The sequence below is a fragment of the Oxyura jamaicensis genome, chromosome 7 (assembly GCF_011077185.1).
Source record: "Oxyura jamaicensis isolate SHBP4307 breed ruddy duck chromosome 7, BPBGC_Ojam_1.0, whole genome shotgun sequence".
Taxonomy (NCBI): Eukaryota; Metazoa; Chordata; class Aves; order Anseriformes; family Anatidae; genus Oxyura; species Oxyura jamaicensis.
Window position 1 is genome coordinate 2624908 of NC_048899.1, and position 25302 is coordinate 2650209.

The window sequence follows — 25302 nt, forward strand, 5'->3', positions numbered from 1 at the left end:
ACTTCAATTCACCGCGCTACGGCAATCCTGCGAAGGGAGGAATACAGAGCCAGAAGCAGGAGAAAGAGTAAGAGGGAAACAGGGTCTGAACTCCAGCACAAACTACATGTGCATGTGGCTCCAAAACCAACTGATGCACATTTCTAAATGGTTACTGTGAAGTTGCTCATAAAACATAAAAAACTCCAGTTAAGGATTTTCCTTAGAAGCTCCAAAGCCAAGGAATTATTTCCTCATATTCCATGTGAAACATCTGCTATTGTTTCCTCTGGGAGTTTTAATAAAATTAAACAGATCGAGGCAACCATACAAACCACAGCAAGTAGCTTTGGTGTGTGTATAGCAGTCCCAAACTGGTTTGCAAAGCACTGCAGATTCACAGACAGCAGATGACCGAATTATCCCAGGCTACCCCAACTTAAAAGGAAAAAAAAAAAAAAAAGGTTTTTCTGTCCCTCTACCAGTCCCAACTCATTCAATCTTCTTGGACCCCATCTTGCTTTGCAAGTTCCAGTAACATGTGGCAGTGCATTAACAGGCTTTGGGAAGAGATCTGCTCAGCAGGTCTTTTTCAGGTCTGCTTTTCTTTCCCTTAGATGGTGAAAGGTAGATTGATTTGTGCTGGTACTTTGGCCGGTCCCTGGCTTCCCATTTGCTTCTTCACAGATTTTATGAAGGACACGAACTGCGTGGCTGCCAGACTTTTATGACTTCATCTGTAACATTTACCATGTGCCTTCCCCAGTTTGAGCTTGTTTACTGCAGTGTCAGTCTCCGCCAGAAAAGGTGAAGGTTATTTTATGGCTATGCAGACGATTGCCTTGCTCTCAGTACTGCCTGTAATGTCCCCTGATTTGCCACACAGCTTCCCGAAATACACTTTCCAGGGACTCCTGATGACTTCCCATGCTGTTCGCACTTTGCCATCTGCTGCCCTGATCCCACTGTCACAAGGCATGGGTCTTCTGGAGAGATGGAGCGAGAAAGCCTTTTTTTGCATTCAGCATCCCCTTTGTCTGCCTCTGAAGCCATCATTTTTCATGTTCTAGAGCCCTTCAGAGGGTGCGGTACAGAAAATAGCTCCTGTGTCTACAGTGGATGCTGCCGAAGTTGTAACATTGTGTCCAGCACACAGAAAAGAAAAAAAAAGAAGGCATGACAAGAATCCAGGCAAGAACATGAGATAAGCAGCATCCCTCCGTACGCTGTATCATAACATCAGTAACATTGCAATAAAGACTGTGGTATATAGCAGGAGGCAGCAGCACCTGCAGCAGAAGAGAGCCTTTGGATGCAAGGAGCCACCAGGACCAATGAGGTGGAAAAACAGTTACTAACCTAAGGAATTTGGATGGATTTCAGTGACTGCAAAACAGTAATTTGCACAGCATCACGGAGACCGTGGCTCCTCAAAATTTCCTTGGTATTTTAATTAAACTGAATGTGACAGATCCCTCTCCTAACACACCGCCCGAGTTGCTTTTTCAGAGAAAAAAAAAAAATCCTTCAGCATTTCGGAGAAATGATGTGAGGGTCCCAGAGAAATTCCCCGAAGGGCTTAAAATTCATTTGGAAATAAATATGGCCTCCAGATCCTAGGGTAGCACATTAAGCAAAAACATACTTAAATTTGTTAATTGTTTCATGCAGTATGGAAGTGCGTGGGAGAATACTGGAGTTTTCCAGACGTTATTTAAGCCTGCATCCCCACTGCTCTTTGAAAGTGATTATCAACTTATTTCTCCCAAAACTATTATCATTGTCACAGCTTCCTTGTCACACGCTGCTCAAAGCTGACATGAATGGAAAGATATTGTTTGCAAAGCGGAACATTTTAACCTCAAAATAGTGTGCATATGTGTTATACGTGAGCATATGCATTTAGAGGCACATCAAAAAAAATCTGGCGTAATATGCTGAATTATTTCCTCTGCATCCTGTACAAGTCAGTAGAAATTTGTCCAAATCTCCTATTTTAGGGGTTATTAAACAGGGAGTCGAAAAACACTGAGCATTTATGACCAACCATTCTCAGAAATAGTTCAAGTAATTGCCAAAGTATATGAACGAAGTATTTTCTGATGTGCAGTCCTGCCTGCTTTCAAGTGTACTGCGTTTCTTCCCTCACCTGCTGCTGAGCCACACCTTATCATGCCACGATGCATCTCAACTGTTTGATTTCATGACTGTTTTAAAAATATAAAGCAAATTAGTGGACTTGACTGCTATCTGTGAGCAAGTAACAGCTGCTTGACAAAATGCCATCTTTATGGTTAAATTTTGTCCAATTGCTTTGTAAAAAAAAATAATAAAAAAAAATAAAAAATAAAAGAGGAAGTCACAACAAGAGACACCTCCTATTCTCCTATTGAGAGGAAACCTGGCGAGGACAGAGTTTTGCTGTCAGACATTCCTGACAGCACTATAAAAGTGCACAGGCAGCCCCAGGAGCTGCCCAAGCCAGCAGAGGATGCTTAACCATCCTCTTCAATAAAATAAGGACAGAAGTGTGACCGCTTGTGATGGAAAAACACGGAAGCATGAGCGCCTGCAGGCTCAGGTGTTTAACACATGAAAACGTTGACTTTGGTGGTATGCAGGTACGTCTCCGTATCGCTGGCTAGAACTGCCTGTCGTCTTCAGAAAGAATCACTTGACACTGGCTGTCCCTACAAAGCCAGTATCATTTGTGAAAGCTATAAAACGTGTATTTTTTTATTGTTATCTTCCCTCACTCTCTGGAATGAGAATTTAGTATTTGTTATGAAATCATTATTACCAGGAAAAAGATATATAACACCTTCTCCTCTCAAAATAATTGATAGCATAATAACTGTCATTGCTGTGAATGGCAGAAATAGGAGTGACAGACAAATGGGATTTGCACCTGGAAATTCTTTCCTGAGCATGTTACAGCTACTCCTCTCACAACAGGGGTGGAAAGCACAGTGGAAGAAGCATAGCTGTGTGTGTGCACACTGCATAAAGCTCAGTGCTGAGGATCTTTGGTACCTCGAAGCACAGGGGTTGCTGTGCTAACAGTCCTGTCATTGGATACTTACCTTTCTTTGAGAGCATCAGATAGCTGAAGAGGAAAGGGTTATTTTGTACTGGAAAACATGAATTCTGGTATTTATTCCTGTTATAAGTTTCCTGTATCATTCGGGAAAAAAAAACATTAAATGTGCGTCGCATTTCCTGGCCTGGGAAATGGGTACCAACATTTGGCTATGGCTGTAGTTTTTATGTGCCCAGTACATTTCAGTTCATTTATGAAATATGTAGTGATCACTGAATAACAGCTCAAATACACAAAAATCAAGCTTTGCTAATACAGCAATTGCGAATACATAATGTAGCCAGAAAAAAATCATCTGGAAATCTACAGAGCTGATTCCACTGAGAACAACTAGGGCTTCCCCTCTGCTTTCAGCTTCTGAAGGACGTCTCTTCAGCATCACAGAAAGGCTCTCATGATTTCAATACGTGTTTACTTCCCTTCTCACTTCAGTATTTAGTCAGCCATTTTCAGAGAAGTCACGGACAACTGAATCAAGTATTTGGGTATTTTACCTTTTCTCCAAAGCCTGGAGAGGACTAAATAAAATTAAAAATGCAATACAGGAAAGGTCCATGTGAGCATTGCAGTGTACATTGCCTGAGATTATCACCTATGGAAATGACATTTTAAAATCACGCTGCTTGCACAGGCTGCAAATATTTCAGAACAAAACCGCTTCCTCAAATTATACTACCATTCTCTCAAGTTTTAGCTTAGAAATAAGAGTTCTTGCAGTTGATAATAAATCCTTAAACTCATGCATAAACATTTAGCTAATTCCTGGAGTCGTATGTGAAGACAGGATAGTTTGCAGCTGTGAATTGTGAATGCTTAAAAAAAAAATCAGTATTTCCTCAGATCAAACCCTAAATTGACTTGTTATGCTCTACTGTGGTGCATATACAGCTGTTAAATTCATTACTACATTTGGTGCAGTTTCATTATAGCAGCAACAGTTTAACACCCCATAGTGGCAACTCTAAACAGAAAATTAAATTCAGCATTTGCTTAGTTCAAGCTATGAAAACTATCTGTATATGCATGAACATAAAATCTCTTTGAATAATATGTTTACATTGATATGATTTTCTTTTTTTTCACAGGTATTAAAACGGATCAACTAGAGCAAGGCAAAAGAGGGAGGGAGAAAAGTCATGTACTGTGCAGTTATTGAACCTGATAGGTAAAGTACCGTCCAAGGGCAATTGCATGAACAGGAGTGATTAAGGAAATGGAGAACCGCAGTGAAAAGACTCAAACAGCTCCTGATTGATTACTTCAGAGATGAGATTGATTGCTTCAGAAAGGAGATTTGAGAGAGCTGTGTTGAAAACATACAAAATAATGAGCAGCACATGGGGAACGGGTTGTAGGTTTCCATCCTAATCTGCTCCTCAAGCAGGGACGAGGGGAAGGAGCAATGCTATGCTGCAGGGCTGGGGGGCACAGTGGCTCCCCGCTGCACCTGTGGGGCCTGAGCCTCCACAGCCCCCAGCTGCAGCCTGGGGCATGGGGTAGGGAACCCCAGAGAGCCTGATTACATGCCTGAAGGATGGCCTCCACCTGCTGCATGCTTTCTTGTGCCTTGCTCAAAAATTTCTATGAGCTGGAAGCATCCTTCTGGGGACAAATACTTAAAATGGTGGCAACAAGTTTGATTCAGTGTGATTATTCCCATCTACTGACACAGATAAAAGCAGCAAGAATACCTGGCTCTCCTACTTGAGACGAAACAGAGTAGCCTTTAAACATGGCACAGCGCGGAGCAATGCAGACAGCAAACCCAGGCAGTCCCAAAGCCCTCTCCAGACTTGTTGTGAAGAGGCCACTCACCTCTCCTGGGTGGTGCAGCTGCTTTCGTTCCACTGCATCCTTAATTATGCTCGTGTTTGTAGGTCAACGGCAGGGACTTCAGGCTTCATCTCCACTCAACCACAGCCAGCAGGGGCTGCATTAATACCACTGGTGCCAAGGTCTTTTAAAGATAGGAGACCCCACTGCAAGACAAGAAAGGATTTTATTTTAGGAAATAAATAAATAAATAAATAAATCATTTGGATGGCTTCTAACCCATAGAATGAGATAGGGCTCAAATTCTGCAGCTGGAGTTTTTATCCAGTTTAACAAAAGTTACCAATGGCATGTCACAGAGGGAGCAAAATATTATTTAATTTGGTATGCTTTCTAACGCAAAAGCATAAACAAAGCGACCTTTTTAGCAATTGATCACGCAGTAAAAGCAGCAAGTGTGCTCATGGTAATACTTCCCTGGCATCATGCTATGATGTTTACAACAATCTTCATCAAGCTCTTCCAAATCACTCTCAAAATGAGGCTAACAGATACCCTAGCAGGTTAATAGGACAGCTCTGTTTTCAGATGCTCATGCCAAAATAGGTCATTCATGGATATTAACAGCTAAGAACAGCGCTATTAGATTAAATTGCATATTTACCAGAAACATATTAAACATCTTGCCCTTAGTAACGTGTTTTTTTTTTCCTCCTCTCTCTCTTAAAAGGACAATTATTTTATAAAACATTTATGGGAACTCAGAAACTAAAGTCAAAGAGGTTGTTAGGCTGCTTGTGAGCATGCCTTTTCCTGGATCTTGTTCTGAGCATTTGATTAAGGACAATGACTGAAATTACAGGAATAAGACATTTCCCTAGGCTGGTGAGACTCACAGGTTTTTCAGGACAGGAGGGAGAATTGCATTATTTTATCTAACCTCCTGTTAAACACGACTAAAAGAATACTGGTCTCATCCTGACGCTTCTGAACAAAGCTGATCACCTCCTGGTGTTCAGGGTGGCAGTCGCGGGACAAAGCACTGCTGTGCAAAAGCAAGGGGGCTTCTGCAAAGAGCAGGAGGTGCAGCAGCGCAGCAGTCCTCAGCTCAGCAGGATGGAGCATTGTGCTTCCCTCGCAGACACAGGGAGACAGCAAGGGGGCCGCCTCCCTTAATGCTGCTGGCATGGAGTCAAGACAGAGCATCGCAGGGTACCAAGACATACACATTCACAGGGGAAAACAAGACAGGAACATTGCTTCCTTGCTCTGCAAGTCCAAAATGGACAGCAGCCACATCCACCCTAACACGTCATTGTGAATCCTGACTGAACTGAGCCCCTTTCCCACACCATTTTAGTTGAATGGTGGCTTCTGATTAAACAAGTTCATTCAAAAACAAAGGAGGAAAGCAGTGGTGCTAAAAATAAAAGCCAGCATTTACTGGCCTAAAGACCTGCTTCCAAGCTTGTGGCACACATCCAGCTGGGCTCCTATGTGGCAAAACTGAGGCATGTGAGCACTGTAAAACAACCGAGCAGTGACATTTTTGTGCTGCTTGTAAACATCCCCACCCCTCAATATTGTTACTGCGGAATAGCAGCTGAGGTAAAAGGTTAAGGGCAATCTTATGCATATGGAGCCTCACCCGGTACTGAGCTCTGCGTGAACGCCAAGAACATGTGCAGAACTTCACTGAGTCCTACAGGCACGTGGGATAGTAAGAAATAAAATACCTATTAAAGATATGAATAGATGGTGGTGGCTTCTCGCTCTGTGCAATTAACAGAAGTGCGCACGCGCAACGCATGTTCTTTATGGCAAACAGGCCTGCAGGTGGGGTAACGTGGAGGTGGAAGACAGAAGAAGGGAGAGCCTCCCCAGCGCTGCCGAGCTTTTCACATGCCTCTACAGAATTAGTAAGGCTGGGGAAAAAAAAAAGAGCCATAGGTGAGGAAATATCTAGATATCGACTCCACTAACAACCTGCCTATTCTCGCACTTTAGGTCTCTTCAAGACAATACTCGAAGAAATTAACTCAGGATGACTCAACCACCCGCCTAAGTGCTGCTCTACATAATAGCCGTTCTGCCTGACGTGGGCAGCAGTTCAAAAAAATAACAGGGAAATGATTCTGTATCTGCAAATACAAAGACTTGATGCTATTATTTCAGAAGTGCTTACTTCCCCTTGCCCATCACAGTGTAAAACATCACAAAAGCCATTTTGCCCTCAAGAAACAAACTTTAAAAATCAGAATTTGTCACAGGCAATTTATTTGAAACAGCTGAAAGAAAAGCTATGTGGGAAAGATGGTAAATGATCTTGTTAAGAGCCTCTGGAAAAGTACTGGAAGACGCTTGTGTCTGCACGAAAGAAAATTCTCATCAGGTGCAAGTTTACTTCCCAAAAAGTCATGCTGAAAGCTTATCGGATTGGCAAAGGATTACCTTACTTACAGCCATGTAAGTAATTTAGTGACACAGTGTTGAAATAAGATAAGACTGGGAGTAATTAGATACTTATTTAACAGACAAAACAGCAGAATACCGTGCGAACACAGACTTTCCACCATCTGCTGCAGGCCCTTTAAAGGTCGTCTGGATCACCTGAAGTGCACTTGTGCCTGGTAAGCTTAATTAAGAGCTCAGTGCAGAGTTTCACAAAGAAACAAATTACTAATCCTCCAGTCAAAAACAGGCAAATACATATGTGTTTAGCTTAATGCTTTGCAAAGCTGCTCCTGACCAGAGGATTTTGCCTTGTTATGTTTGTGCAAAAGAGGGCTCACTGGAATAGCCAGGGCATTACCTCTGTCTCCAGGTATTGGGAAAAAAATTAAATCAGCATTCTGAGATCTCAGTTAGTATTTCTGGAAAACTCTTCTCTTTAAGAGAAAAAAAAGCTTACTTATTTCTAATAGCGTTTCCTGTAAAATCTGGATTGACTGCCACTATGGCAACGAAAGCATGTTCCAGGTCTGTGTTCTAGCAGGTTTTGTTAATTCATTTGCCTCTGACCTCCAGCAGCCCTTCCTTTCTACACCAAGAACATAGAGCAGGTTATCGAACCAAAGCAGTAAAATGCCTCCCTTCCGCCCGACACCTTTTAGGAAAGTAGGCTCCTCCTGCCTGCAGAAGCATTGGCAGCTTTGGGAAGCACAGTCAAATTCTTGCATTCAACCCAGAAGTGAAACCTCAGTGCAGCAACCTGCTGGACCTCAGCCCTTCGGAAAGAAGCAAACACATCTCTTCTCGAGGGTGGCTTTGTCCCTTGATGCACAACTGAGAAGGGGGAAGCACAAGTCTGTGCTCTGTGGAGCCATCAGCGCATCTCCCATTGGTGGCCAAGGTCAGAGACATCCAAGACAACCGGAGAACACCGCTGTTCTGCCAAGTATATTTCCACCAACACAGAGAATAACATCATCTAACATTGTCAGCTTCTGATATTTCCTTCTCTTTTTCCACTTAATCTTTCCACAGGCATTGCCAAGTAGACGTAATTTTAGGTTCTGCTAGTGCCAGTGAAGCTTCTCTGAATTCCCTCTCTGCAATACACCTATCTGATGAAGGAATTGTTTGTTTGCCAACTTCTTCAGTGAGAGTGGAGCTCAGGTCCTCCTATACCGTGTGAGATTCAAATGTGTGTCACATTGTGTTATTATCACTTCAGTCACTAGCAGAAGTGGGAAAAAAAATCACATCTGGTTCAAACAAAGTGATTTATTCTTCAAAATAGCTCCTTCTCAGTAAATTTCAATGTTGGTTCAAAATAGCCTTTGTCCAAATCCCAGAGGCAGAATTAACACCATATACTGCATGCAGCTGGACAGAGTAACAGGCTCGGAAATGAAGAATCCATCCTCAGCTCCCTCAAACAGGAGGGAGAGCCCCTGGAATGCACTGGAATCATTTTTCTACTTCCCTGAGTCATAGACAAGTTTTTCCAATTTCTCTCCTTATGGAGTCTCAGAAGCGACCAAGCACTCTTCTTACAACTTAAAACTATATACATATATGTAAGGATTTGCTTGAATTTATGCCATGTTAAAGTACTCAAATTACAGTGTACCAATATTAAAATGTAAGATGTCAAAAATTTTCAAAATAAGCAAAAGGTATCAATGATGTTTCTAGTAGAGAGAAATTGCCTTAATCGATATAAAACTAACACCTAACATTATTCTTTCAGATCCTTCTTGACTTCAAAGCAAACATGAGGTTACATTTGGGATTGAGCCTGAGGTAGCTTGAGATCTGTGACAGTGACAGGAAGAATAGCTGGTAAATTAAGAAAAACAATTATCTGGTTCAAGTAGGTAAATGTTTTGTATCTGAAAGCAGTAACCAGCTCTAAATAAAAGGGCAAAAAAGCTTTTCGTAACCACGCAAAGCAGACATGCAAAAACTGACTGCAACAACTGCAGCGTGTCACAGCATCTATAACTAACAAGGCTAAGCTACCTGGTACAGGTCTGTGTATGCCATGAAATACTGTAGCCAAGTCGGGGTTTTATTCTGTACCTTCTTCTTTTCTACTTCTACCTCCAGTTCTGTGACTTGGTAAACGTTAGCTCCCCACACAGCAATCAGCACTTTCATAAAGTGGGGAGAAAGGAATCAGCTCCATCCCCTTTCATTGTATATATGCAGGTTTATCTTTAAAAAATATCTTTCTGACTCGGTCCAGTTTTTCTTTTGTCATCTCCAACAGCTTTTACTACATGAGGTTTTACAGCATATTACATGCATTGTGTATGCTAACTCTCAGAGAGAGATCATTGTGTTTTATTCTTTGCTGTAGGGTAACGTTCAAGTATCCTCTCCAGGTACTAATAGCCAGAACAGTTGTTAATGAAATTATATCTTGTGTTCATTGTGTTACATAAATGAGAACTTACCTATGATGTTACTGGGTTTTAAGAGACTCTTGTGAGTGCTTTCATACACAGGCTTGTTCTAGACAATAATACTGCTTATGGTTTTAGATACTTATTTTATTAATGGAAATATTCCGGTTAATAAAATAAGCCCCCAAAGATTTCCACTTCCTACAGTTCGGGACAAGCTACGCATCAAAGAAATGCACGCCTTCAATTTGCTCTTAGCCTGCCTTCAGAGCCAGACATTTCTCTATGCAACCTGTCGTTATGCTATGTTGTTCCAAAAGATGCAGAAAAGCATTGATTGACTCATTTGTTTTACACTGTAAAGTATGCAAGCTACAAACATAGAGCAAACGATGAACCATAAATGCAAATCCCTTGCTCAAAAGGAAAGTCAAACCAAGGGATCTTACGAGACAGAACTCATCTCTTGCACTAGATGTTAAGCATGAAACCCATTTGAAGAAAGTCATGCCAAAATTCTCTTGAAAGGGTTACTAATAGCATTTACATATGAGCAGATATACCTTTGAATTCAGCCAGCAAACACAGGGTTATCCACGGTATTAAGCTATGGGCAGCAAAATACTGATGCTCATGTGCTCAGGAGGCCTGAGCACGTAAGAGCCTGTCGTTACAGGGCCTTCTGGTGAGAAGAAACCTTCACACAGTGCCCAGGGACAACAAGACAGAAGCGTGCATACAAGACAGCTTAAATGGGCTGATATCTGAAAAGCTCTGGCACTGAAAATTTGCATTTTATAAAGTGATTTAGCTTTTTAAGTTATGTAAAAAGACATACACAGTTGTAGCTTATGACAGTTTGTGGGCCAGATAGGACTTCCTTCCTCTTTTCTGAATAGCTATTTAATAGGTTCAATATTCAACTTATTGAACCAAAAAGAACGAAACAAACACACACCAACACGAGACACACCACAAACCACCTGAAGAGCCTGATAGCTATGACACAGGAAATGTTGTCTAGAGCACACTCCTAACAAGCTACAAATGAGCATATGCAGCATGTTTTGGAATATACCCCACCTCCTTCAGAGACGCTTGTCAAGTTCTTCCCTACTGTTGATGGTATGTAAAGGCATAAAGCACTTCACATGCCAAAATAAAGTAGTTTATTTTGGTTTTACTACACAAGTAAAACTATCCAAGAAAGATTTATAAAAATAGTTACGAAAATCTTCAGCCTACCAAATTATGTCCTCGCTACATTTAGAAAGCTAGAATCCAGCTTTTCCAAAAGCTTTTAGGAAGGTTCTCTTGCATGCCTTGAGAAGGAGCTGCAAAGAGACTCTTTTCATAAAGAAAGGGCTTTCATCACCCAAGCAATGACATTCAAAGCAAATTACTGTTTGCATTAAATGGAAACAAATTTTACTACGGAAAAACAACCAAAAATAACTAATTAAAGCTAGCATTGAGAGTGTCCTCAGAGCTCTCACCACAAAGTCAAAGCAATATATCTGTAGAGATGGGATGAAATTACAGCCCCTCTGCAGGCAGGAACAGACTGGCTGTTCATGAGCCGAAGCTGCTAACAAGACAGCAGCAGTACCACAAAAGTGCCGAGACAATGAAAGGAAGACAGCGGCTAATTCCAAGTCTAGCCAAGCTTGAAAGAGATGTTTTCCCCCTCCCTCTAAGAAGTTATGGAAAGAGGGATTAATAAAAGCACTTTGAATTGTTCAGGCATCTCTCTCCGCTCCCTTCGGTTTTATGGCACTCATCACAGCTCATCCTTTTCACCCTTGCAGGCTCGAGTTGCCGCAGACAGCAATGAAGGAACAGACCGGTGCTTCTGCAAAACTGAAAACACCACTCAGATGCTGCAGGTCAAAGGAATCAGAGAATCTCTTTTCTTTGGCTATTTTAAGGATAATGAAATGCTATTGTAGTGTAAGATTACACTTTCTCCTATTAATTGCCTGACTGTTCGGCCTATGTATTCTTGCGAAAGGTCACCCAGGTTTAAACTGAGAAATAGAGCGCTTACATTTTGATCAAAGACAAAGAATTACTGTCACCTCTTTGCAACTTCTGGAAAAATTCTTGGTACCTCCTCTTTCTCCAGAGGAAGCCATCTTCCTGAAGGCAGGATCATTCAGCTTTGTGTTGCCACTGAAAGCTGCTAACAAATAGTGGAAGAATCAGGTTTGAAGGAAAGGTGGTCTATTCTGGTTGTGGTTTTGTTTGTTTTTCTTCAAGGATATAAATATTAGAAGAGTTAGTAGCAATATTTTGTCTTTTTTGTCTTAATCACAGCATCTCCATGATAAAGAACCTCAGGTAAGCTGGAAAAACCTGTGTAAAACATTCGTTGCTATTTTAACCTGGTCTTTTCTACACCTGGTAAATGATGGGGGAAAGCTGTAGCAAATTCACCTCAGTATTTGTAGCGTAATACTTTTCTAAAATTAACATTTTCTGAAACAAATGATAAATTCCTAATATATCTGTATGTTAAACAAATAAATCATGTAAATGTAGCCCTCCAAGTTTACAGAATTGTTTTTTGCATCTATTGTCTTTGCTGATGCTATCAGCACAGTTTTTGCTTACAAAGAATGCCTGCAACAATGATCAGCCTTTTTTCCCCTCTTATTAATTACAATTAAAACATTCCTCCAAAAATGTTTCTTGAACAAACAGAGCAATTTATCATTTGTGCATGGTTAGAAATTCAGATTCAAAAATGTTTGTTCCAGCAGGCAACACTTAGTCAAGGAAAACTAAAAAATAATAAAAAATGAAAAAAAATGGGCAAACAGGAGGTCAGTCTCCACAGACGTTCAGCTGGAATGATAAATGGAGCTCACACACTTCACGCCTGGGCTATTTGGAAAACAAAATTACCTGCTGGCACTTGTTTCCTTTTCAGCCCTGCTGTCCATAAACCACAAGAAGCAGCACAAGTCCCACAAAGTTGCTGACAGCCTTACGTGCAATAGGCGTGGACGTACTTGCTTCATGAAGGCACTGAGAGATTTTTCAACTCCCACTGGGGACCAGACCAGACACAAAAGTGAGATGCGAACTGTGGCCCCAGCCACCGAGCAGCCATCCCAGCTCTGCCGAGTGCCATCCAACCGCTGTGAGAGTGGTTTGTCTCCCTTGTTGTCCCTCACAGCGAGTGAAGCATCACTCATTAGCAAGGCTGTAAGCAATTAACAGCAAGTTCTCCTTAGCTTTTCCCCCTGCTCCAACAGAGGCCCATCCTGGGCCCATCCCCATTCACCACTCATGGAGCCACCACATTAGGAGAGAAGGGGTCAAAGTCCAGAAAGAAGAAGCCTGGGAGGAAATACAGGACCTCAGCAGGGAAAAGCAGGACAAAATGATGGCAAGGAGTAGGATAAAGGTGGTGGTGGGAAAAGGGAAGTTGCACAGGAGGAAAGCAATCAGCTAAAAGGACTTGGAAAGACTGGAGATGGAATCCAGTTGCTTAGCACTGTGGTTAGATCTGGATAGCAGGATTCCTCACTTTTGGTACTATCCTCCCTGCATCTCCCTACATACTCTTGAAAAAAAAAAAAAAAAAAACAAAAACTCTATGGGTCCCTCTTAAAAGATGCTTAACAATACTGTCTGAGGAAGGCAAAGACATCTAAAGCAAGACAGCACTAACATTAAAAAAAAAAAAAGTCTTAAGAAACTGGTGATATTTTATGGATGCAAAATGGTGCTATTTTCAGCTACTTAACCCTACACACAATCCTTCCTTTACAGAACTGAATACAAATCATCTCTCTTGATTTTTAAAAGCACATTAAAAAGGAGGAAACATAAAACCAGGAAATGACTTTTCCCCAGCATTTATTCTTCTCAAATTTAGCAAGTGATATATTAGACAAGTATTTTGGGTCACAGTTGTACTGTTACAGCTTCAAGGCCAACCTCGTGGCGCAGCTGCAAGAATTTACTATCTTCTCAAAGCAACCTGGTGACAAAAGCAGAAGATGACTACAGCAGCCTGGTTAGGACCCCCTTGCCCCATCATTGGCACTGGAGGGAACTCTGGTGAGCCCTGTGGCTGCCGGCTGCTGGAGCCCATCCCATAGCACTCAACACCACAGAACTTTTATGTGGCTTCTGCTGCCACCATAAATCTTCCTGAAAGTTTATTGTGCAAGATATCAGCCCCAGTAAATGCCAGTTCTGTTTTACGATACAAGAAGGAAAAAAAAGTCTGTAATGATCTGCCTAATGATTGCATCTCATGAGAAATTTTATATTACAACAATAAAGCGCCTGTTTGTTTTAATCTTTTATTACTCTCTAAGGCCTCATTGACACTATATTGCACAGAATTCACACATACCCTATGAAGGTTTCATATCTGATGGCCCCAAATTATTATTTAATAGATTTTTCTTTTAAAAAGTACTTTGTAGATTGGATTTTTCCCCTTTTTCCCATGATACTGTGCAACAGTGTTAAAAACCCCAGGCAAAAGAAGAGAGACATCTTTTACACTCAAATATCAAGGGGATGAAGTTCCAAGCAGCAGCATCCATTATCTGCAGATAAGATGCTTTTCAGTCTTGGCTAACACAGGCGGTGGAAGTGGTTACTTGTACCTCAGTTTGAAACGATCAAAGTGAGGAAAAAGGATTAGATGTCAAAATACTTGAAGTGTATCCCTTTGATCAGGATCAAAAATCAAGGCTGAACTTTGAATATAATGTGCTAGTACATTTCTGTGGTCCTTTGAAGAGGAAAAACCCTAAATTCATGAACGTGTAATACCGTTGCTATGAATGGGATTATAGAGCTGATGTCTTCCTCTCTTTTCTTAATTTGGTAAACCCACCATGCTTATGACTTTCAGCTCTTGCTTGGGAAGCTGAAGTCCTGCTTTGTAACAGGGTCGCATCATGCGCATCCTCATAACCGGCGGTGCTGGGACTGGCACCTGATTCCTCACCGCCACGTGTCTCATTTTCCTCCCATTCACCAGGTCACTAATATGGTGAAAAGTGCAGCAGAGGAACCTGAAATTCAGAAGGAAGAAGTAGAAGGAAGAAGGGTTCCTGAAGGCCAGTCTCCATACAAGAAGTCTGGCACGGAAACCCTTAGCAGATTGGAATCTCCACTCAGGCGTGAAGTGTAGAAGCCATGATGAGGTAAATGAGGTAAGAAAAGGTCTGAAGGTATCTAAGTGGTCCCACTACTTCCCAAGCTAAGAATGAACAAACATAAAGAAAGCAATTGCAAAACTGACTAATGCACAAGGTCGCATCAGACTAGGTCAAATCTAAGCATCAAGGTTGCTACACAGATTCTCGAGATGGCTGTAAAAATTAATAAATTACTAGCATAAACAGACTTACATAAAGAAGACAGGAAAGTCAGCACACAGTAATAAATGGGACCACGAGTGCTTTTAGTCCTGTATCACCTCTACTACAAAACAACCTTCTCAGGAAAAATTACAAGTTCAAGTTGTCATTGGCAACTTCATAGTAACTTAAATTCAAAGCCTGGATCGAAGTGTGCTATTTAGACAAAAAAAACAACTCTTCTTTGTAGTTGATAAAGATTTTTCAGGGAGTTCACTCACAATACCCACAAATGCAAAAGGGTAAATGACTGGACTTTTATGTGAAATGACAGCTTTGGCTAGAAAATAGGAGAACAGGCCAAGAACAGAGACACAGGCAATGACTACCAAAATTATTCTGCTACAGTTTAAAAGCAGAACAGTGTGAAAGAATACTACAGCATGCGCAAGTCAAAAATAATGCAGGTAGTCAGCAATACACTATCTGTTTTGCATTACTGCTTGGTCCCTCCGATGTTTTGGAGCCTGTTTTTTTGCTTCCGTTTTGAGGGATAAAGTGACATCTTTTTTAAAACAATGTCTGTTTGCCACATACTAGGGGTTTGCATTCTGTGCTCATGTCACTGAGTTGCTTTTTGACCAACAAGATAAAAAGCAGCTGATCACTGTACAAAATCTTTTTGCACTCAGAAGTTCGCCGCCCTTAAATTACGATATAAGGTGCAAAATAAGGCTGGCTACTGAAGCTGCCTCACATTCATTTTTCCACTTTTCAAAAAAAAGTTGCTTTTAATTTCTATTCCTATAGCACAAAAATGATACAGGCTCAGAAATACCAGAGAAGAACCCTAACTGTCATCAACAGTTTTTATTATTACTTTTTTGGAACAAAGACAAGTTTTGAGAACTTTTATCTAATAAAAGTTTTCTTAGACTAAGATATGTTGTGATCAAGCACCTACAGTTCAAAAGAAGCTTGCTTGCACCTTGAGGAACACCAGCTAGGAAAAAAAAAAAAACAAAAAAAAAAAACAAAAAAAACTAACATTGGTTTTAAAAATTTCCTGTTGATTCTGGTACCAACTCCATTGTCAACAAAGATGAATGGCACAATCACATGCTAAGGAACTAGGAGCTGCTCTGAATTGACAAACGTGAACAACAACTAAAGTTTCCTTGTGAAGTTACCAAATTTATTCTGGAATTGTTCTGCTCATGGATGTTTAGAAAGCTTTAGAAAGATTAAAGCTTTGCAGTATACTATGCCCTTCCAGTTGTACTTTACCTCAACACCAACAAAAGAAAACAGAAGAAAATGTAATGGAAAACATTTTTCATATACCTCCTAATAGTATAGTTTAGTATAAGTTACATATATAGCTCTATAGGATATACAAGTTTTGTGTAGTTATATATAGCATAGTTTTTCTGTGACATGTTTAAGATATAGTCGGTTATTCTATTTAGGCAACGACCAATGTGCTTAGTTTTCTGGGAGTGCACAGCTCAAAAAACAGTGGTGATGATTTGGGAAATCATGATGACAGACTTTCATTCAAGTTTGAAATAATGACACTAAGAAATAAGCACTCTGGGACTGAAGAGCTGCTTTCAACAGTTTGAAATTATCACACATCAAAGGTTCAGCCAAAATTAACCTCTAATACAGTCCTAATTTATCTAATGAAAAGTACTACGTATCTCCCTCACACATAAGTACATTTAGCGATTTTGCGTGTTCTTCTAGTAAGAACTTCCTTCCCACAATGATGGAAAGTTTCAAGCTTGTAAGAGCAGCAATTTGTTCCCTGGTTTGCCATGAATAGTTCTTTGCTAGGGAAAAAAAAAAAAAAAAAAAAAAAAAAGGACTTAGCCATATGACAAAGACTCAGACAATGAAGTCAACAGTGAAAGAAATGACTATGTTCTGCATTGTTACTTCCCGTAATTATATAAATTTAATCCTCAAAGTTTGCTTTAGTCATAGCATTTTGTCAAAATGGGCTTTTGATTGAGACTGTGATTTTTCCCCTTCCTGTCCACAGCATTATAGCTGCTTTTCTCATCCACTTCTAAGTAACCAGAAGAAATGCTATCAACGGTAAGATTAGGTCGTGCTCAGAGGCCACGCCAACCTTATTCAAGGCAAAATACCACCTGCAGATAACCCTGAGCCTTCCCCCCCTTGCCAGGTCTCCCCACGTGCACCCAAACACTCCTTGCTCTCCACAGCGCCCACCAGCTCAGAGCCAGGCGAGGCGGCACGGAAAGCCGCCCGGTGTCTCACGCTGCCCAAGCGCCCCGCTGCTGGGTGCGTGGGAGCAGGACGCGTCCCGCGCCCCGGCTGCCGCCGCTAGCTATCTGGCAGCAAGGGACTCATGTTCCCAGAGTTCCTCCAGAAGTTCCACTGCTTTTAAGCCATCACACTGCCAAACAACATAAAAGGTAGCTATTGCAGAGACAGAACTTTGCCAGACTACTTTTTTTTCTTTCTTTTTTTAAATTAACAACAACCCCCATGTTCTTAAATAAGGGATGAAACTGAGCTACAAATCAACAAAATGAATCCCCCAGCTAAGAGTTATGTAACAGCATACAAACATTAACTTTAAATCATAGATTAAAAGAACCAAAGAATAAGGTTAACTGAAGTAGTAAGAAGAAACCAGAGGGGAATAATTTATAGGATGATGTGGATCAGAACAAGTAATGCTGTTTTAAAGAGACTCAAGCTTGCTAAAACATATATAGTCAATAATGTAATACTGAAACACTTCAGAGCATTCCAGTAACACGTGAATAATTAGCATTTGCGTCCAACATTTGAGTCCACTTGGGCTTAGCACTTAATCACGACCACAGTGAAATTAAACAAGTCACACAAAGGAAGCAGCCTTGAAGAGTGGAAGTCAGGTTTCAAGATCTTTTCCTCTCCTTTTAATCAAGTGTTTTAATTTTTGAAGTAATAAAGTTGTTTCCTTATGAGTATATATTTTTCCCCTTTCTTCTAATCTTAATTGAACGTGCATAAGTCATGTTAAAAATGTTAACGTATTAATTGGAAACCTAAATATAGAACAGTTCTCTCAGTCTGAGCATAAGACTGATTTTACTCTTAGACCCATGGACAAGATTTCTGGGAAGTTTTCATCACCTCATATAATCATCCAAAACAATCAAATAATGTAAATAAAGTTGATTTAATTATTAGCTACTTAAAAATATGTTGTTTATATTCTTAAAATATTCACAAAATATGTACATAAAACGTCGTGTCATAGTATCACAAATGGGATATTATATGGTTAAAACCAAATGTAGGACATAAAAATTACTAATTAGTGGTTCAGAATATTAGATTTCTTAGTGTAAAAGCGTGTCTGAAACTATTATGTGATGCTGGTAACTGTTCCAGCGCGAAGAAAAACTGAACACGGCACAAGCTGAGAGAAAGCAATTTTAGAACATTCCAGCAGCAGATCAGCACCTTGGGCCCAGAATAAAACTGGGCAAGAAGCTCAGGATTCTCGCTGAAGATGTGCACAACCAGGGTGAAGGTGTGCACCCTGCCTGCTAGACCCAGGTTCTGGGAGACAGGGAAGAATACACAAGACAGTCGTCGTTCAGAAACATAAATGAAAACAAAGAATAGAAAATTTGTCTCTGCATTAGAGAAAAACACATGGAAGTGTAGGTGTGAACTACTGGTGAATATTCAAGATGCAAAACAACCTCCAAAACTTCATTTCCCACATCCCATCACTAAAGGAAAACAAAGCAAATGAAACCAACCCTAATGCTAAAATTGTAGGCTGTTTCTCATTAGTTACAGGCAATAACTCATACCACGGTAATTCAGAATTATCGCTTATTACCTATAGCTTTAGAAAATACCAATTATTACTAATTATTATATTACTACTAATAATGGCACGTTTTTCCTTCTGGAGCAGGTGGTCTTATTCTTGGCTGAATTTCCCCCCTTCACGCACCAAGCTGAGAACCATGAGCCCCAAACACTGGTCTTCATATGTGAAATTCAGTTTAACGTTCATAATCCTGCAGTGTTAGACCAAGCATGACATATCAGAGGGCAGGCTTTCTAAATCTACCTACCTTCTTGGACTAAAATTCCTTTACTGTAAATATTAACCTGACCTAATTTAGTTGGTATTCTGCTCCCCTATATAAGAACGCATGTTCCAGGAAAAGGAAATGCTTCGGCTAGATAAGAAGCAGGCATCCAATATCATCAAATTTATTTAGAGGAATGTCTTTCAGTACTACAGATTTCAAAGTGTAAAGAGTGAAAGAAATGTATCATCATTGTTGATGTTACTATTACAAATGACCCAAATCAAAATGGTTTGACCTTTAATCACCATAATGCATTAAAAAAAAATGAATTTTACAGATCTTTCTCTCCTGTTCTGCCCTCCACCTCTGCAAGGTTACATTTTCCCAGAGCTGTCAGGGTTCTGCTTTGCTAACACAGTTTTATTTTAGCGGAGGTTCTAATAAACAGAGTTTATTTTTCCAGGTATGCTCTTAAGAGAATAAATTCTGTTTGAATAGAACTTTTTTGAATAAACTGGAACAACAATTTAAGGCTTTCTAAAGTGAAAAAAATGTAGCATCTTGAGAAACTAAGTGACATCTCAGCATGAGGCCAGGAATAACTAACACAGAGTTTATTGAAAACACCAAGTGGACACCTTCAAGCATCCAACGAGACGTTCACATGGTGGCAAAAGGAGCAGAGATGTCTAATAGGAACACTTTTCTGGGAGTGCTTTCCCAAAGCAAAACATGGGGCTAAGCACTGTGAAGTCATCCTGACTCACAGAATAATCTGAAATTAGTACTATGCCAAAGGGAAAATCCTCACGTTATTCCGAGACAAACATCACCTCCAATACACTTTGTGTAGGGTTTTACCTGACACATGCTGCATAGGTGAGACCTCACAAGTCTCTGGTCTAAGGACACGTGTTGCTTGTACTATGCTCTAAAACCATGCAAGCTGCTTTCTCTTTTGCTGTGTTGGAAGACGGAAAACAAGCTGAACGTTACAAGTGCTATCACTCCCCAGAACCGAGAAGTCTTCCTGAAAATTAAAGCCCTCTATCAACTGTTTTGGAGAGACCTTCTTCAGGGAGCATCCAGCCCAGAAACAAAGATAGGAGTTAAGCCTCTGTTTTCCTACAAACACATGCTAGAGCTGAAACACTTTGATCCCGCTACAGAAATTGGGCTTACTGAGCAGCCGTGAGGGTGCACGGAGAAATTTCAGCTTTCAGCTTCTCCCAGCTATAGAGGACAAAGCAAATAGTATGCTTCAGTGCTGTGTGTGCTAAAGCGGTCAGTATACACCACCAAATTCTGAACAGCTGGTCATACTCGTTATTTGTCCTTACAGCAACTACTTCTTTGACTGAGAGAAAGCTCTGGATGTTTGTTGCAGGGCTGCCCAAAGGAAAGCTCAATAGATATGTCCACTGCCATAGTCCCACTCTGGTAATGGGTCTTTGTCAGCTGAGGGTTATTCTCAACGCATAGATGTTGGACCTCAACCCTCCCATAGCCATAACCGCGATGTGATCGTGGTGCTTTGGGCAGGAGCAACACAGTGCCTGAAACCCGAGGCTATGGGGACGGCTCTGGACTTTATGATGTAGGATTAACGCCCTAAAATATCACGCACCAAAAAGTTTAAGAACAGTTACAGTAAACATGCAAGTCCCCGCCTGAGTACTTAATAAGGAAGAAGTAAAAGAAAAGGGATAACTGGCTGCTCCTCTCCTATGCAGTGCCTGGGGTGACAGGAGTCCACAACAGAGAGGAACTGCTCAAATTAGCACCTCTTCAACACCTTTTTGGAACTGTGCAATTAAAAACTAATGAGGGCAAACTAAGGGAGAGTGCTTTTTTCCCCCCCCCCCCCCCCCCGGTGATTTGGCAGCAGTTGTTTGTCAGCAGGCTACAGTCCAGGGCAGGGAGCTGGCTGTATTGAACATCCACCTGCGCCGTGGCCCTCGCTACACTTTTCCATCACAGTGGCTTTCTGTCTGCCCATCCTGGTGGCCCCCGGCCCCACCAGTACATAAATTTTAACTCCATTTCGTCTTAGCCAAATGAAAGCATTTGTGCTCTGGCCCTCAAATGTTACAAAGTATGGTCTTTGGTGAAATTCTATTAATTTTTAGTGATGGATTTAACGATTGTGCCTTCCAAACTGCTGACTGCTATCCCCCATGGAAAATAAGCTCATTCCAACCTCCAAAAACTAAGGCTTCACCCTTGCAACCCTTTTTTTTTCTGGTCCCCAGTGCACATCTCTGGCAGTAAAACCAGTGATAGGCACTTCTTAATTTAATGTTCTGGTCACAGTCAGAAAAGGTGATAGAATTGAGTTAATCTGAGGATTAATTGAGGATTTACTGTTAATCTGAGGATCATTTTAACAAAGATGCATAGGTCCTATCTCATATTTAAACCAGAAGGCATTTCATGTTTACCTTCCTTTGTAGGTCAGACATACATCCTGATAATCTTAGTTGCAATGTGCATAAAGGCCTTTTAAGAATACTTTGGCACCTGCATTTAAGGAAAAAGCTGAGCCTTAAAAACAGGCAGAGTTAAAAATGGAAACTCATTCTGCCCAGAGTTGATGGATATTATGCCTCAGGTTGGCTGCCAAACCAAAGAATGAGAAATTCAGATACGGTTAGTGTGGTATTAGGTACTGAAACACATCTGAAGCAACGTGGGACTTCAGCAGTTTGGAGCAGAGAACTGGGACACAGCAGCAGCAGCCACAGCCCCTCACCATGAGCTGCAAAGTTCTGAGAACTTGGGAATAAAACCAAAACTCCAGCCATGTTTCAACTGAAGTAAAATTAATCTTCATTTTGATAAGTTTTGATGTATGAAGATATGCATATTTCACTTGCTTGGAAAATAAATCACATCTTTGCAAGACTGAGGCCTTTGCTTCAGTAAAAATACAATTTTTGTGGTTAAATCTATAAATCATGTTCAAATCAGACTGCATATATGTGCAAACGGTCAAAGGATGTAACAATAATTTTTGAAAAAAGTTACATTAGAAAGCAGTGCAAAAAGTGAAAAGAAAATCAGATGCATTCTTTCTGTTTCTTCATGTAAACATGACCGTCTAGATTTGTGATTTTTTTATTTCATAATTTTATGCTGTATTAATGGATTTCAAGTCAATCGCAATGTTCTTTTGATCAGTGAAAGACCTCCTTAGGTCACCAAGGCTTCCCAAAATTTAACCTCTAATTGACACATTGCTCTCTGTACTCCTGCAAAGATGCAGAAACTTTCCCTGTATCCTCAGATTTTATTTTTTATTATTTTTTTTTTAAGCTGTAATTCAGCTGAGCTGTGAATCTTGGCTGTGCCTGTGCAATGTGCAATTTTTGCAATGCACAAGCTTTGCCTGTGCAATGCAGGACAATCTTGATGTAAGGCTGTTGTATATGTAGCTTACAAAGCAAACAACTAGGTGAGGTGAAGGCATAAGAGAATTAGGTTCTAAGACATGCCATAAGTTTTGTCTTATAGGACTATAATTTGGGTCACTAGAGTTACCTTGTTATAAACCAAATGAGATAGAAAAGCAAACAGTGGTTCAGTTTTGAAGTACTTCAGTCCCTTGAAGAGGTGAGGAAAGTGTCTCTAAAATTTGTTGGCCAAAATGTCCTCCTCTATGCACAAAAGCTGACATCTACGTGTACAAAGCAAATGTTTTCCCCCAGCCACATACATCTTGTATGCGGAGGCATTTGTTGTTCCACCATATCACTGTGGGAACAGCTCTTGTGCAACGTGCCCCGTTCCTCCTTCCCACTAACGAGATTCTGTTTTGCAACAGATCTTGTCAGAAGCTAATTATAACAAATGTTTGGAAATATTTGCTCCAGAATAACCTTTGGCTCTAAGACGGCTCACTCGTGTGAGGCAGGTCCCCTTGCTGGAGCCCAGGAGATCAAGTTCAGCTTCAGAACAACGTCTAAAATCCAATAATGGTGCTGTGTGCTCAGCTGACCAAGTTTGGCAGCTCCTGATTGATTTCTTTTCCTCTTCAAACCTTGCTTGTCACGATCGGCTAATTAAAAGTGCAGTAATCTGATATAATCTGTTTCCCAGTTGGTGCAGCAGTTGGCTACCTCACTGAAATAATTGATTTGTAAACTGCCAAACCTCAGATGTTTAGACTTGCATTGTCTCCTCTGAACCATGTCTAACAGGCAAAATTTGTCTCTTGATACATCAAATGACCCACGCAACAAAATTAATCCAGCCTTCGCTACTATGGAAAATCAATCAGAATAGAAATAGATAAATTCTAAAATATAATAAAAGTCTGGAGGAAAAGCAAATAAACATGGACACAGCATGCTTCTGCGAAGTCAGCAGTGTGTCAGCATTTGTCTTCCCCACCTTTTTCTGCTGCTGCTATTAAAGTAGTGATAGGTACCTTGTCACTGCAGAGGAGAGCATCATTACATTTCAAACAGTTCTTTTTGTTTTTCTCCTCCAAGTATAGGTCAAACCCCTGAGTATGCGTGTGGCTTCCAGTGGCTGGTGACCCATGCAATAAATTCTTTCAGTTCAAGAACAACAGCATCTTTTTTTTTTTTTTCTTTTCCTAACATTGAGGATACTTCCACACTATTAAGAGTAGGATATTCTTCTTTCAGAGTCCATAAAGAAGGACAATACCTCCTTCTTGTAGGACACAGCAACCTGAGTCAGAAGAGGTGCAAGTATCTCACAAAAAGGACAGCGACAGCATCGGGACAGGTACTGAAATCATTGTTACACACTAAATCTTCCAGCAGAGATGTTTGCTGCCTCATGAAGTTCGGTTCTTCATTTCCGACCTGACAATGAGCATAAGAGTCTGCTTTTCTCTAAGTTTATAAATGAAGCAAGAGTAAATCAAGCATGGAAGTGTTTTATGGATCAGGCTATCACAGTTCTTGGAAAGCCATCTGCTCATAAAATCATCTTAACACACATCTGAAAGCAGTCAGTTTTGGAGTAATAAAGCTGGGGTTTGCACCTCAGAAAGGCAATGTGCTAAAAACCCTGTCACTGTATCTAAAATAGGAGTAATAGATCTATTCCTTTTGTTTTTTACCCTTTTTGTTCACTTGAAAGTAATTTCTTTTATGAATTTAGGCTCACTAATAACCCATCATTTAAAAAATAACTTTATACTGAAATGAGAAGGAATGTGTTCCTTTGTAAGGACTCCCTAAGCCCTGCCACCAAGCAGTACCACACGGCAGCCCCAAGCCCTCATTTTCAAAGCAGGGTGTGCAGCATCTTTGGGCAGAGTAACAATACGGCAGCTTTAAACTCTGCTTAGCAATGTCCTAAACAAGCTTACTTTCCTCCTCGTGGTTCTTGTATCAGGAGGGTCAGATCACCCCAGGCCGCAGCACTGGCATCTGTGTTTGAGCTAGTAACAAGTCTCATGTGCTGTGTTTGCTCTCCTTGGTTCTTGTCTGAAGTAAACAGCGTACTAATCTGTGCTGCCCCAAGTCCCTGACTTCTTCCTGCCCCCTTAAAAACACACAGATACTTGCGTGCAAATACATAAACGTATGTTTAGTTTGAATATTTACACCTATGTATATAATACACAAAGTGTGTAAATATTTAAACCAAGCAGACACATTTATGTATTTGCATGCAAGCATATATATGCATTGCATACATCTATTTCTGTTAATACATAGCGTAATGTGCACTCGTACATACAGTTTTCTCCAGTTGTGTGTGTGATAGCGGTTAAAGCTCTACAATCAGCATTTTAAGTCTAACCAAATGCAACACATGAAGTGGTTCACCTCCTAGGGGATTTGAATCTAAGAGATTCACAACATTCAAAGTTTTAACTCTAATCCAGTAGACTCGAATGTCCAACTTGCCTTTTAAATGTAATGAAAAAATGGGTAAGTGAAGCTTGTGGATGATTTTGAGATGTTCAGATTTACGTCTTTAAGACATATATTTTGCACTATATGCAAAGCATATGCAAACAACTATTTCAGCTTTGTGGTAAATAGCTAAGAAATCTTAGCAAGATTTCCCCCAAAGACGTCCTTTCTCCCTAAATATTTGCATGAAATCTCAAGTTCCAGATTAAATTAATGGCAAAACCCTAGAGATTTTAACATAGCATTTGATGTTTTCCCCTTTTTGCAGTCAGGTGTCTACTTCAG

General features: G+C 40.6%; 1 long non-coding RNA gene across 2 annotated transcripts in view; it reads right to left on the reverse strand.

The window, feature by feature from the left end:
- Positions 1-439: 439 nt before the first annotated feature.
- LOC118170224 overlaps positions 440-25302 on the reverse strand; it is a 74915-nt gene continuing 50052 nt past the window's right edge. Inside the window, exons 2-4 of one of the 2 annotated variants that reach the window (XR_004752578.1) lie at positions 6297-6374; positions 4895-5058; positions 440-1101 (exon numbers count right to left, since the gene is read on the reverse strand). This is a non-coding gene — a long non-coding RNA (uncharacterized LOC118170224). The remainder of the gene's footprint in view (positions 1102-4894; positions 5059-6296; positions 6375-25302) is intronic. The other variant, XR_004752579.1, reaches the window with a different exon arrangement.